The sequence below is a fragment of the Danio rerio genome, chromosome 20 (assembly GCF_049306965.1).
Source record: "Danio rerio strain Tuebingen ecotype United States chromosome 20, GRCz12tu, whole genome shotgun sequence".
Lineage (NCBI taxonomy): Eukaryota > Metazoa > Chordata > Actinopteri > Cypriniformes > Danionidae > Danio > Danio rerio.
In genome coordinates, this window is record NC_133195.1 from 7,968,869 (window position 1) to 7,981,570 (window position 12,702).

Sequence of the window (12,702 nt, forward strand, 5' to 3'; positions counted from 1 at the left end):
GAAATGACCTATAAACGGCTGCACTTGTATTTGTAAACATTTGACTACATTACAAACTCTGTGGATGGATCAGTATTGTGAACAACTTGATGAAAATATATAGAGAAACACTTTCGCATGTTGAGATGTACATGATGCGTGTGTGTGCTGGCACTCACTCCTTCACGGGCACACGCGATGCGTCAAGCAACTGAAGGAAGCAGAGCTTAAAAGTAAACGGCTGTTTATCAGAAGCATCTTATTGATAATTATTTACACAGTTGGCATTAAGAAGGAACATATAAATGTTGTCTGACTAACATCTAGCAGCTAAATGTGTCAGGAAAAATATTCAAAAGCTTTTATTTTCTTAAACCGCACGGATTTGAATGCGTCTGACTTTTCTGATTGGCTAAAGTAGACGTCTCACGTCAGCACGTTCTAGACGTGCACGCGCTCTTTCTGGCAATCTTCCATTTGCGTTCACAAAGCGCAGTATTCCAGCAAATTACCGGTAATGTTACAACTTCTCTTTCCTGAAAATTGCCGGAATTAATTTACTTGTATTTTCAGAAAGGGCCTGTTCACACATACAGACCTTTCCAGAAAATTGCCGGTATTTTTCCAGAAAGGTCTGTATGTGTGAAAGGGGTTACTGAGCGGCTAATTGGACATTCACTCTGAGTGGATCATTTGAATCAGTGAGGGATTAACTGGAGACTTGCTGTGTGAATCATTTGAATCGGAGAGTGAGTGAGTTGTTAACTGTAGACCATCTAAATCGATTGTTTAAAACACTGAGCTAGAACAAATTTTCAAACTTTCAATTTGGTTTATCATCATATTAACTTTGAACTCTGCTATATTTATAAAATGAAGTGGGATTAAAAAGTACAATGTTTTGTTTACTGAGTGAAGCAATGAGTGAGTGATTAAAAGGTGTTTTGTAGAGGTCAAACTGGTTTTAAGTGCAAAAAAAAAAAAAAAAAAAAAAAAAAAAACTGCCACAGCAGCAAAATGACGATTTATAGTCCAGGGGGTTACTTGCAATCACCTAGGGCTCCATAATACATATTTCTCCAAAAATTATTCCCCTGCCTCAGCTGGAATGGGAAAAAAAACCCTGAAAATATGTGCAAGTTCAGTTTCTCAGGGTTACCGTCCAGTCTTCTATTTCATCCCTCTTACGTGCAGTCAAATGAACTGTAAACCTAAAGCTAAAGTCCACTTTATATAGTAAGGGTGCATGGAACAAAAGTTTCATAATTTATTTTCTTCTATTCTGACACACATTCCCACACTCTCTTCTGGTAAAATCATGATTTTCCAAAATAAGCTCAGGTTTTCCCCTTGGAATGACTCTAAAACAATGCACATCCAAAGCACACACAAAAAAGAAATGAAAAGGAAAATGTAACGTGGGAAGATTTCTTTTTCTCATCATGTGTCTGCATAAAACCATAAAACACATCTCCCAACCTTTTAAAAGAAAATAATAATAATATATTTTATCCTCCATCTCAGCCATCAGTTTGGTCAAAAAACTAAGCATTTGCTTATCCAATAGTTAAATATATTGCTTTCACAATGACATTCAAATGTTATTAAAAGTAAATTAATTAATTAAACAAATAAACTACAAATATAATCTGATTTTGGCTTAAGTTTGTATACATTTGTGCATATATAAAACACAAATAACGGTGTTTATCCCTTTCTTCTCCTCATTGTCAGTATAGACCTTTTTCTTGGCTGCTGAATGGAGGGCGCCATAGCGACCAGTGTCTTCCGGTAGAATGTTTAGAACTTCCATTTACAGCGTTTACAACCGGTAACTTGCGATTCGATAATGGATTTCACTAGCGTTTTTAGTGGATTGCGGAGTGTTTTTGTGATGCACAACGTTGAAAGGTGTGTGTTAAAGCAGTTATAAAATGTTGGATGTTGTTCAAACACGAGAGAAAAAACATTCTTGTAGTTCATGTGTCTGCTGTCAGAAATACAATGTGTTTTCCTGGCCTGTCAGCTGTCAGCGGCTCTTCACACACACATACACGCAAAACTTCACAGCATTAAAGAGCAAACCAGATTACTGGCTTGAAAGTTAACAGGTATGCAAGTCATGCAACTTATAAAAATGACCAATAAAAGTCTGTTACTAATACTCTGCTGGCTGATTTGCATGTAGATACATGAGCCGTATATGTTTCAATTAGTGTGTAGTATTTACCAAAGTTTGTGTTTTTCTGTCATTTCAAAGTGTCACTTTATTTTCACTGTCTGTTATTAAAAATCAGTGTGTCAGTGGGACAGTATAGCAGGCTACATGTGTGTGTGTGTCAAACATTTTGACAAGGCTTCATTTAAACAGCACAAGATGCCGTTTGACAACGAGGGGAAGATGCCTCACAGCAGCTGTTTTCCATCCTATTAGATAGCATTTTTTTAATGATCAGTCCAGGAGGTGGTGCTGATCGACAACAGTATTAGTTCAAATATATTACGTAAAAGCAGGTAAAACAGATTAAAACTATCGTTTCAAAGCTGTCCAAATGTGCAATGGTATCAGTTTCAATAGCGTTATATTGTCATAGAAAAAACAATGCACTTATATAGGACACAAGTATTAAATATTATTTATTTAATGCCTAAAAATGTGCATGTGTGATTGTCAACACAGTACAGTGTGAAGGAGAGAGAGAGGTGAGGTAAGATGGCGAGTCGCACACCAAGTGACCTGGTCTCAAAAAAGAACACAACTTCTGCAGTTTGGCAGTATTTCGGGTTTCAACCAAACGAGAAGGGAGACGTAAATATGAAATAGAAGTCTGCATTTCTGCTGCTGTACCGCGGGAGCCACGGGACCAGACTAGATTTCTTGCAGTGCGGGAGTAAATTTTCGTATAAAGCACGGTAATACAGGTGTAATTTGAACGGGAGTGGGTGGTCTAACAATATCACTCCTGAGAGAGCATGCACATGGATGCTGTTTATGTGTTTTAATGAGAGAGAGCGTGATGCTGTGTGACACTTTTTTGGGCTGTCTATGTGTGTGAATGAGAGAGCATGAAGCTGTGCGAACTGAAAATGCCACTGATTCTGCATTACACCACTTACTTCATCCTATACAAAGACATGTTTTGCAATAATGTGCTACGATACTGTACAGGTAGATGAATAAAAATTTGTTAAAGAGCCCCTATTATACATTAAAAAGGGTCATATTTTGGTTATATGGGTCTCCAACAACATACTGATATGTATGCAAGGTCAAAAAACACTTTCATGGTCTTAAAATATGAATTTATTACTTATTATTACTCCCATATGAATCATTCAGCGATTCTTTTGTTCCCAAACCCCTCCTTAGCGTGAAGCTAATCTTCACTGATTGAACCGATGACCGCCTGTTCTGATTGGTCGACAGAGTTCAGTGTGAGACAGTAAAATGCCCAGCGTGGTTTGTCAAGATCCCGGGTCCTCAACATTGATATAGGATCCGATCGCAGCGGACGCCCGAAACATGATTCATATTAAACTTACTCAACAGTGTTATACAGACACCTTACCCCCAAAAGCAGTGTAGTTAAACACCAGCATATTGCTCCATTCTTAACTACGATACAAATTAAGTATTAATTCACACAGTGGCAAAAGCTGAACTATTCTGAACCTTGACCGCTGCATGTGTGTAGGAACAACTGATGGTGGCCATAGCAACGACAAATGGCAGTGGAACCGGAGCTCACAAACGCATTTAAATGCGTAAACAAAGCAGCACGTATCACGTTTTTAACGTGGCATTAGACGTGATATGAGAACATATAGAGTTTACCTGATACAGTACAAGCGGTTACAAGTAACAAAACACAATTAAATACATCATTTGCAAACTAGAGAAAACTGGGAGACAGCCTTTTACTAATACTTATTTCACGAGTTCACACTTGCATTCGTTTAAGTATAAAGCGTATTTGGCGTGCTGTCCGGGGGGAGGGCTCTGAGCTCGAGGAGACACCCCAACTCGAGTTATTCCCCTTATAAGGAAACAAAGAGGAGTTGGGATTCGAGCGAAGTATCTAGCCTGGCCCCAGAGCGCTCCCCAAAAAACGCTATTTGTTACAGGACAGCAGCCAGACAATGTGCAAGCCCCCCAAAATTTGCTGATCTTAAAAATTTGGAGGGGTGCTGTTGAGTTATAAGGTATGTGTTTCGGGAGGAAGCAGTTGCTGTGTTGATAGTGGTGCATGATGAATGTCTCTAGCAAGAGTGTCTGCTCCCACAGGAGACGGGCGTCTTCCGTGGGAGTGGTCACTGCATTAGCAATGTTGTGTGTTAAAGTATGCATCCCCGTAATAGCTGTCACTGTGCTGACAGTGGTGTATGATGAGGTATGAGTCTCTCATAGGAGTGGTCACTGCGCTTGCAGTGGTGCATAAGGTGTACGTCTCCCGTAGGAGCAGTCACTGCGCTTGCAGTGGTGCATAATTATAAGGTGTACGTCTCCCGTAGGAGCGGTCACTGCACTTGCAGTGGTGCATAATTATAAGGTGTACGTCTCCCGTAGGAGCCGTCACTGCACTTGCAGTGGTGCATAGTTATGAGGTGTACGTCTCCCGTAGGAGCGGTCACTGCGCTTGCAGTGGTGCATAATTATAAGGTGTACGTCTCCCGTAGGAGCGGTCACTGCACTTGCAGTGGTGCATAATTATAAGGTGTACGTCTCCCGTAGGAGCCGTCACTGCACTTGCAGTGGTGCATAGTTATGAGGTGTACGTCTCCCGTAGGAGCGGTCACTGCGCTTGCAGTGGTGCATAATTATAAGGTGTACGTCTCCCGTAGGAGCGGTCACTGCGCTTGCAGTGGTGCATAATTATAAGGTGTACGTCTCCCGTAGGAGCGGTCACTGTACTAACAGTGGTGCATAATAGTAAGGTGTGTGTCTCCTGTATGAGGTATGAGTGGTTACTGCCCTAGAGGCAGTGTGTAATAAGGTGTATGTCTCCCGTAGGAGCAGTCACTGCGCTTGCAGTGGTGCATAATTATAAGATGTGCGTCTCCCGTAGGAGCAGTCACTGCATTTGCAGTGGTGCATAATTATGAGGTGTACGTCTCCCGTAGGAGCGGTCACTGTACTAACATTGGTGCATGATAATAAGGTGTGTGTCTCCTGTATGGGGTATGCGTGGTCACTGCCCTAGAGGCAGTGTGTAATAAGGTGTACGTCTCCCGTAGGAGCAGTCACTGCACTTGCAGTGGTGCATAGTTATGAGGTGTACGTCTCCCGTAGGAGCGGTCACTGCGCTTGCAGTGGTGCATAATTATAAGGTGTACGTCTCCCGTAGGAGCGGTTACTGTACTAACAGTGGTGCATAATAGTAAGGTGTGTGTCTCCTGAATGAGGTATGAGTGGTCACTGCCCTAGAGGCAGTTTGTAATAAGGTGTACGTCTCCCGTAGGAGCAGTCACTGCGCTTGCAGTGGTGCATAATTATAAGATGTGCGTCTCCCGTAAGTGCGGTCACTGCACTTGCAGTGGTGCATAATTATGAGATGTACGTCTCCCGTAGGAGCGGTCACTGTACTAACAGTGGTGCATGATAATAAGGTGTGTGTCTCCTGTATGGGGTATGAGTGGTCGCTGCCCTAGCGGCAGTGTGTAATAAAGTGTACATCTCCCATAGGAGCAGTCACTGCGCTTGCAGTGGTGCATAATTATAAGGTGTGCGTCTCCCGTAGGAGCAGTCACTGCACTTGCACGTCTCCCATAGGAGCGGTCACTGCACTTGCGGTGATGCATAATTATAAGGTGTACGTCTCCCATAGGAGCGGTCACTGCATTAGCGGTGGTGCATAATAAGATATGCGTCTCCCGTAGGAATGGTCACTGCACTAGCAGTGGTGCATAATAAAGTGTACGTCTCCAGTAGGAGCGGTTACTACACTTGTAGTGGTGCATAATAATAAGATGGGCTTCCCCGGTGGGAGCGGTCGCTGGACTAGCAGTGATGCTTGATGAGGTGTACGTCTCTAGTGGGAGCTGTCACTGCACTTGCGGTGGCACATGATAAATAAGGTGTGCGTCTCCAGTGAGAGCGGTCACTGCGTTAGCAGTGGTGCATAATAATGATGTGTACGTCTACCATAGGAGCAGTCACTGCGCTTGCAGTGGAGCATTATAAGGCGTGTGTCTAGAGTGGAAGCAGCCACTGTGCTTGCAGTAGTACGTAATAGGGTGTGCATCCCCAATGAGAGCGGTCGCTGTGCAGCAGCAACCTTATAATAGAACTCCTTGAAGGGGTTAATGACCAGGGTTAGAAAAGGTTTAGAGGTTGAAATGGTACAAAAGGGGGCAACGATAGCGCATTTCCACTGACTTTTAGGTTTAATTTCTGTGGAAAACTTAATTGATAGGATTAAAGGAACTTAAGGAGCAAGGAGCATTGGTTCCATGGTTTATACTGAGTGCAATTGCGACTTGAAATCGCAGTGAAAATAGATGGGGTAAGCTAGTAATGGGATTCTGGATGATTTCTGAGCTGAAGTTGCTTATCAGCTTGGTGTTATTATTACTCCAGAATTACTTATCAAATTTATTTAATTAAGCAATTTATTTTATAGACGCGTGTTGTCTATGTACACGTTAATAACGTACTTAAGTTTATACATGTTAAGTACCTAGACGATGAATCTAAGGAATATAGTCTATACGTGGCCCAGGATCACAGGTGGGAGGAAAAGAGAAGAGGGGCTGCCGGCGTTAGTGACGTCAGCGAAGGCAGCCTCACGCTGGCACTTACGTCGGGGCCTGACAGAAAATCAGGGACTAGAGCCGTTTGCGGAGGCATGCTCACGCTACTGATGAACCTAGAATCACAGGTGGGAGGAAAAGAGAAGAGGGGCTGCCGGCGTAAGTGACGTCAGCGGAGGCAGCCTCACGCTGGCACTTACGTCGGGGTCTGACAGAAAATTAGGGACTAGAGCCATTTGCGAAGGCATGCTCACGCTACTGATGACCCTAGAATCACAGGTGGGAGGGAAAGAGAAGAGGGACTACCGGCGTAAGTGACGTCAGCGGAGGCAGCCTCACGCTGGCACTTACGTCGGGGCCCGACAGAAAGTTGGGGATTAGAGCTGTTTGCGGAGGCGTGCTCACGCTACTGATGACCCTAGAATCACAGGTGGGAGGAAAAGAGAAGAGGGGCTGCCGGCGTAAGTGACGTCAGCGGAGGCGGCCTCACGCTGGCACTTACGTCGGGGTCTGACAGAAATTTAGGGACTAGATCCATTCGCGGAGGCGTGCTCACGCTACTGATGACCCTAGAATCACAGGTGGGAGGGAAAGAGAAGAGGGACTGCCGGTGTAAGTGACGTCAGCGGAGGCAGCCTCACGCTGGCACTTACGTCGGGGCCCGACAGAAAGTTGGGGATTAGAGCCGTTTGCGGAGGCGTGCTCACGCTACTGATGACCCTAGAAACACAGGTGGAAGGAAGAGAGGGGCTGCCAGCGTAAGTGACATCAGCGGAGGCGGCCTCGCGCTGGCACTTACGTCGGGGCCTGACAGAAAGTTGGGGACTAGGGCCGTTTGCGGAGGCATGCTCGCGCTACTGATGACCCTAGATTCACGGGTGGAAGGAAAGAGAAGAGAGGAGAGCTACCAGCGCTAGTGACATCAGCGGAGGCGGCCTCACGCTGGAACTTGCGTCGGGGCCTGAAGAAAGTTGAGGGCTAGAGCCGATTGCGGAGGCGTGCTCGCGCTACTGATGGCCCTAGGATCACAGGTGGAAGGAAAAGAGAAGAGAGAAGGGGCTGCCGGCGTTGGTGACATCAGCAGAGGCAGCCTCACGCTGGAACTTGCATCAGGGCCTGAACAAACCTGGTTAATCTGCAAGCGGCATGAAGGAAGACTCCGCTTGTTAAGTGGTGACCTATTGGTGACGCAAGTAATACTGTTTCCGGGTCCAAGCCGCCACTCATTTGAGTTGAGAAATTTCTTCGTTTATGATCACTTTAAATTCTCATCACACAATAAAGTTAATTTTATACAATAAAAGTTAATTTTATACAAAATCAGTGTACACAAGCATTGCTTGCTGCATAACAATTACCAAAAAACAATAAGCAATTTATAAAAATTAATCACTTTCTGCCCGTCAGATATAAGGTGTGGACGTATGTATAGGGTATATGCTGAACTACTGCTTTTCCCATGCTGATACACTTCCAGTGACCTGTTATTGTGAACTTTTTCCGTTTGTACAGTTCCTTATACAGCATCGATGTTGTAATGTCATTAAAATACATTCAGTTAAATTAACTTTAGCATTTATTTGGTTGCTCAAGCGTAAAATTAGACAGAAGCTGTTTACTCACACGCGGTCGTCAGAATCGGCAGGCTAACGCATAAGCTCCATTAAACATACTGGGGTCAAATAAATGCTCATATTATAAAGATATGGCGATATCACTCAGCTAGTGGAAATCGCTCATTTTTTAAGGAAAACAGACCTTAAACTCACTGGCTTGCATTGGCATTCAATTCGCCCGAAGTGCTTAGCCCAGGTTACTGGGAAATTAAGAGTCCTATTAGCATGCTTTGGCATATACCCCGTTGTGATAATGATTTCGAAAGTAATAAATTGCTTTGTAAACATTATAATTAACATTTCATGAGTCTCCCCATGCAGTAAGTTAAGAAATTATTTGTTTATGATCAATTTTAAACATATTACACGATAAGTTACTTTTATACAGATTCATGTTGTACACAACCATTTTTGGGCTTGCTGCATAACAAATACCAAACATTTTTAACAATTTATAAAATTAATCACTTGCATCATGTATGAGGCATATACATATATATTGTGATCATGATTTTCGAAAGTAATAAATTGCTTTGTAAACGTTATAATTACCATTTCATGGGTCTCCCCATGCAGTTGAATAGAGCGCTTGGACCCGGAAGCCGCTTCGCGTGACGTCACACTCACGAGCGGACTGGCTTGTTTTTCCTAAATTTGGGGCGCCGAGAGCAGTGATTGCGGGCGCTACTAAGTGGAAATGTTCCGTGCGTTGGGGGTGGATGAGCCCGTAGCGGAGACGTGCTCACGCTGTCATGGCGAATTGGCCGATGGTGGCGCTTCGCCTGTAGAGCGGTGGCCTGGCACTCGCTTGATCTGGGCCGGTGGTTTCCAACTGGGGAGCGGCTCAGGTTTGTTGCCGGTGTCTGAAAGAGCGGCGGCGTGGCGGGCCTAAGTTAAGACCGTGGACTCTGTTGATACGCTCTGCCGAGTGTTGATGCGCTGGACGTCGGCTTGGAGTTTGCAAGAGGAGCCGTGTCAGCCTTATGGAAATTTGCTGTTTGGACAAGGCTACCGCGATTGGATGTGCCAATGCTGAAGTCGTGAGATGCTGCAGGTAAGACAGCTTTGGTATATATAGGCCTTGCTCAGAAACTGATTTGATGATTGGATAATTGTCAATGACGTATTCGATACTGAAACTTCTGCGCATGCTCCTCCCGAAATTTGTTTACAAACATCACAAAAAAATGTTCTGCCATGGTACATCTGTGTTTATTTTTTCACCAAATTTTGACCCCCTCAATGGTCCCATGATGACAGAGTTCTCTCTGAATGTCCTCACACACATTTAACTCTTCCTTGTTCTGCTTGACTATCATTGGCTTAAATGACAGAGTGCAAAATGAAGCCAGCCTTCAGGGATCTGCTTCATGATCGACCTGACACACACACACACACTTACATCAGGATCTCTGGCTGTCCTCCAACCTATTATGTCACCTTTGGAGCAACGATCGCAGCACCAAGGGACCCACTTCATTGCAAGGATTCAGATCTGGCTTTTGTTAGTCTAGAGGCCCTGCTGCCAAATGACTCGCTATGATACAGAATAAATCAGCTCCGAGGGCAAGATTTTACAAGCCTTGGTGAAGTGTTCTGCTGAAATCGTGCTCTGTTCAAGTGTACTCCCCCTAAAATGATTTTAGTGTCTGTTTAATGGCTAATTACATTTCAGCAATGCGTATGCCAAGCGTTATAAAACATTTCCAATTAAGTCTTGTATTTTAGACAACTGATGAAGACAGGATGTGTGTGTATGTATATATATATATATATATATATATATATATATATATATATATATATATATATATATATATATATATATATATATATATATATATATATATATATATATATAATTTTTAAAATAAAATGCTTTAGAAAAATAAGATAATAATGGTATAAGCAAAATAAATGTTAAAATAAATATTTTTTTTAAACTATCAGTTTAACAAAAAAATGTCAGACTTGGGCCTTCAAAAAGTTTTTGAAGAAGAAAAAGTAAAAAAAGTAAAAAAGGTTGAGAACCCCTGCTTTCTGGTGACTGTGGAGGCCATTTGAGTACAGTGAACTCATTGTTATGTTCAAGAAACCAGTCTGAAAGGTTATGCTGACATGGCACAGATCAAAAGATGGGTACACTGTGGTCAAAAAAGGATGGACATGGTCAGCAACAATCCTCTGGGAGGCTGTGGCATTGGCACAATGCTCAATTAGTACTAATGGACCCAAAGTGTGCCAAGAAAATAACCACACCATTACACCACCCCCACTAGACTGAACCAACACAAGGCAGGATATATCTATGCTTTCATGTTGTCGTTGTTTAATTTTGGTGAGTCTGTGTGAACTGTAGCCTCAGTTACCTGTTCTTGGCTGACAGGAGTGACACCCGGTGTGGTCTTCTGCTGCTGTAGCCCATCCACCTCAAAGTTTGACGTGTTGTGCATGCAGAGATGCTCTTCTGCATTCCTCAGGATGGTTATTTCAGTTATTGTTGTCTTTCTATCAGTTCAAACCATTCTGGCCATTCTCCTCTGACCTCTGGCATCAACAAGGAATTTGCTCTTACAGAACTGCCGCTTACTGGTATTTTCTCTTCTTTTTCTTCTAACCATTCTCTGTAACCATTAAAGATGGTTGTGCATGAAAATCCCAGTAGATCAGCAATTTCTGAAATACTTAGACCAAAACGCCAGGAACCAACAACTATGCCACGTTCAAAGTCACTTAAAGGGGTTGTCCACTATGATTTTTATATTTTAAACTTTAGTTGATGTGTAATGTAGCTGTGTGAACATAAATAGCATCTCTGAATGTACGACGCTCAAAGTTCAATGCAAAGGGAGATTTACAGAGTTAGCTTAGCAAAGAACCTGACTGGTTGTCCCAATGAAAAAAACTTTGGGGACTACAAAAAAAAGTTATATAATATATATATATATATATATATATATATATATATATATATATATATATATATATATATATATATATATATATATATATATATATATTATAACTACAAAAAATACTAAAGAATTTTACAGCAGAGAGAGATAAAATGTTGTCCAAACGGTACTATTTCCACAGAGCTTCTTCTGTTTCTGTATTTGGGCTTCCAAATGACATAACACAAGAACAGAAGTGCTAACAGTTCGATAATAATTTAATAATTATGTTCCAGAGAATTATAAAATACATAGCAAGCATGATTTGACAAAATACAGCTTCCAGAATCTCTCCCAGTTCAGTGCTGGATTCGGTTAAAATCTCCTCAAAGAAGGAGCAGCTCTAACAAGCAGATGTTGTAGCCTACAAATTTATTTGTTAAAATGAATCATGACATGTACAGTGTTTAGCATTAACTGTATGCTGTAGCAAAGATGTAAACAACGAGAAAAGCTGTTTGGCACTGCAAACAATTTAGCTACAAATTCATATTTATCAGTCAAACCGCTGTAAACACACACACTCTCTTCACCAGCACGTGCATGTCCTTCTATAGGCAGCTTTTCCATGCGTTTTACATCTCAGATAATGAAGTCGCAAAAGATATGAGAACGATTGATATTACTTACTCATGCATATTCCGAATATATGTGAAAGACGTCGTGTAATGCATTGATTTAAAATAATACAGGAGAGCTCGCCTAACTCGTGTAGCAGCAGAAGAATCAATCAAGGCTCACACGTCGCATCCCACATCCTGTGCTTTATTCTTCTGTCAACAGTGTCACTGTTTATTACAGAAAATAACTTAATCAGAGCAGCAGAGAAAAATAAACATTGGTCCCGCGCACATGCGCTTCTCGTGTTAAGCGCATCTACAGACAGTGTTTTTTTTTTTTTTCTCTCTCTCTCTCACACACACACACATTGGCAATCTCTCTTAAAGGAGCCGCACCCCATTTTTACTTGTTACAGACACTTGTTAAATTTTATGTTAGAGAGCAGGCATGAGGTTGACTGTTCACACAGCACAAAAGCACGTGCTTGTACGGGAATGATGTGGAGCCGATTCGCGAATAACAGCACATTATGACAGATGACCAATCCGAGCCTCTTAAAGGCAGGCCTTTCAGAAGAACTAGGAAATATGACATACGTTTTCATGTTAGCTGAGTAACAGTAAATAATCAAAGGGAGATTTATGAAAAAAATAACGTAATTTCAAGTGAAACATGAGCAAACATTGCTTTGCATCCTATTAACACAACTAAGCCTTAAAATTACTTTCTGGACCACCCCCTTTAAATCACCTTTCTTGCCCATTTTGATGCTCGGTTTGAACTGCAGCAGATCGTCTTGACTATGTATATATGTCTAAATGCATTAAGTTGCTGGCATGTGA

At 42.2% G+C, this 12,702-nt stretch overlaps 1 long non-coding RNA gene across 1 annotated transcript in view; it reads right to left on the reverse strand.

Annotated features, from left to right (window-relative positions):
• Positions 1 to 12,227, reverse strand: part of LOC137488720 (uncharacterized) — a 61,913-nt gene extending 49,686 nt beyond the window's left edge. Inside the window, exons 1-2 of the long non-coding RNA XR_011007898.2 lie at positions 11,930 to 12,227; positions 10,715 to 10,969 (exon numbers count right to left, since the gene is read on the reverse strand). This is a non-coding gene — a long non-coding RNA (uncharacterized lncRNA). The remainder of the gene's footprint in view (positions 1 to 10,714; positions 10,970 to 11,929) is intronic.
• Positions 12,228 to 12,702: the final 475 nt, after the last annotated feature.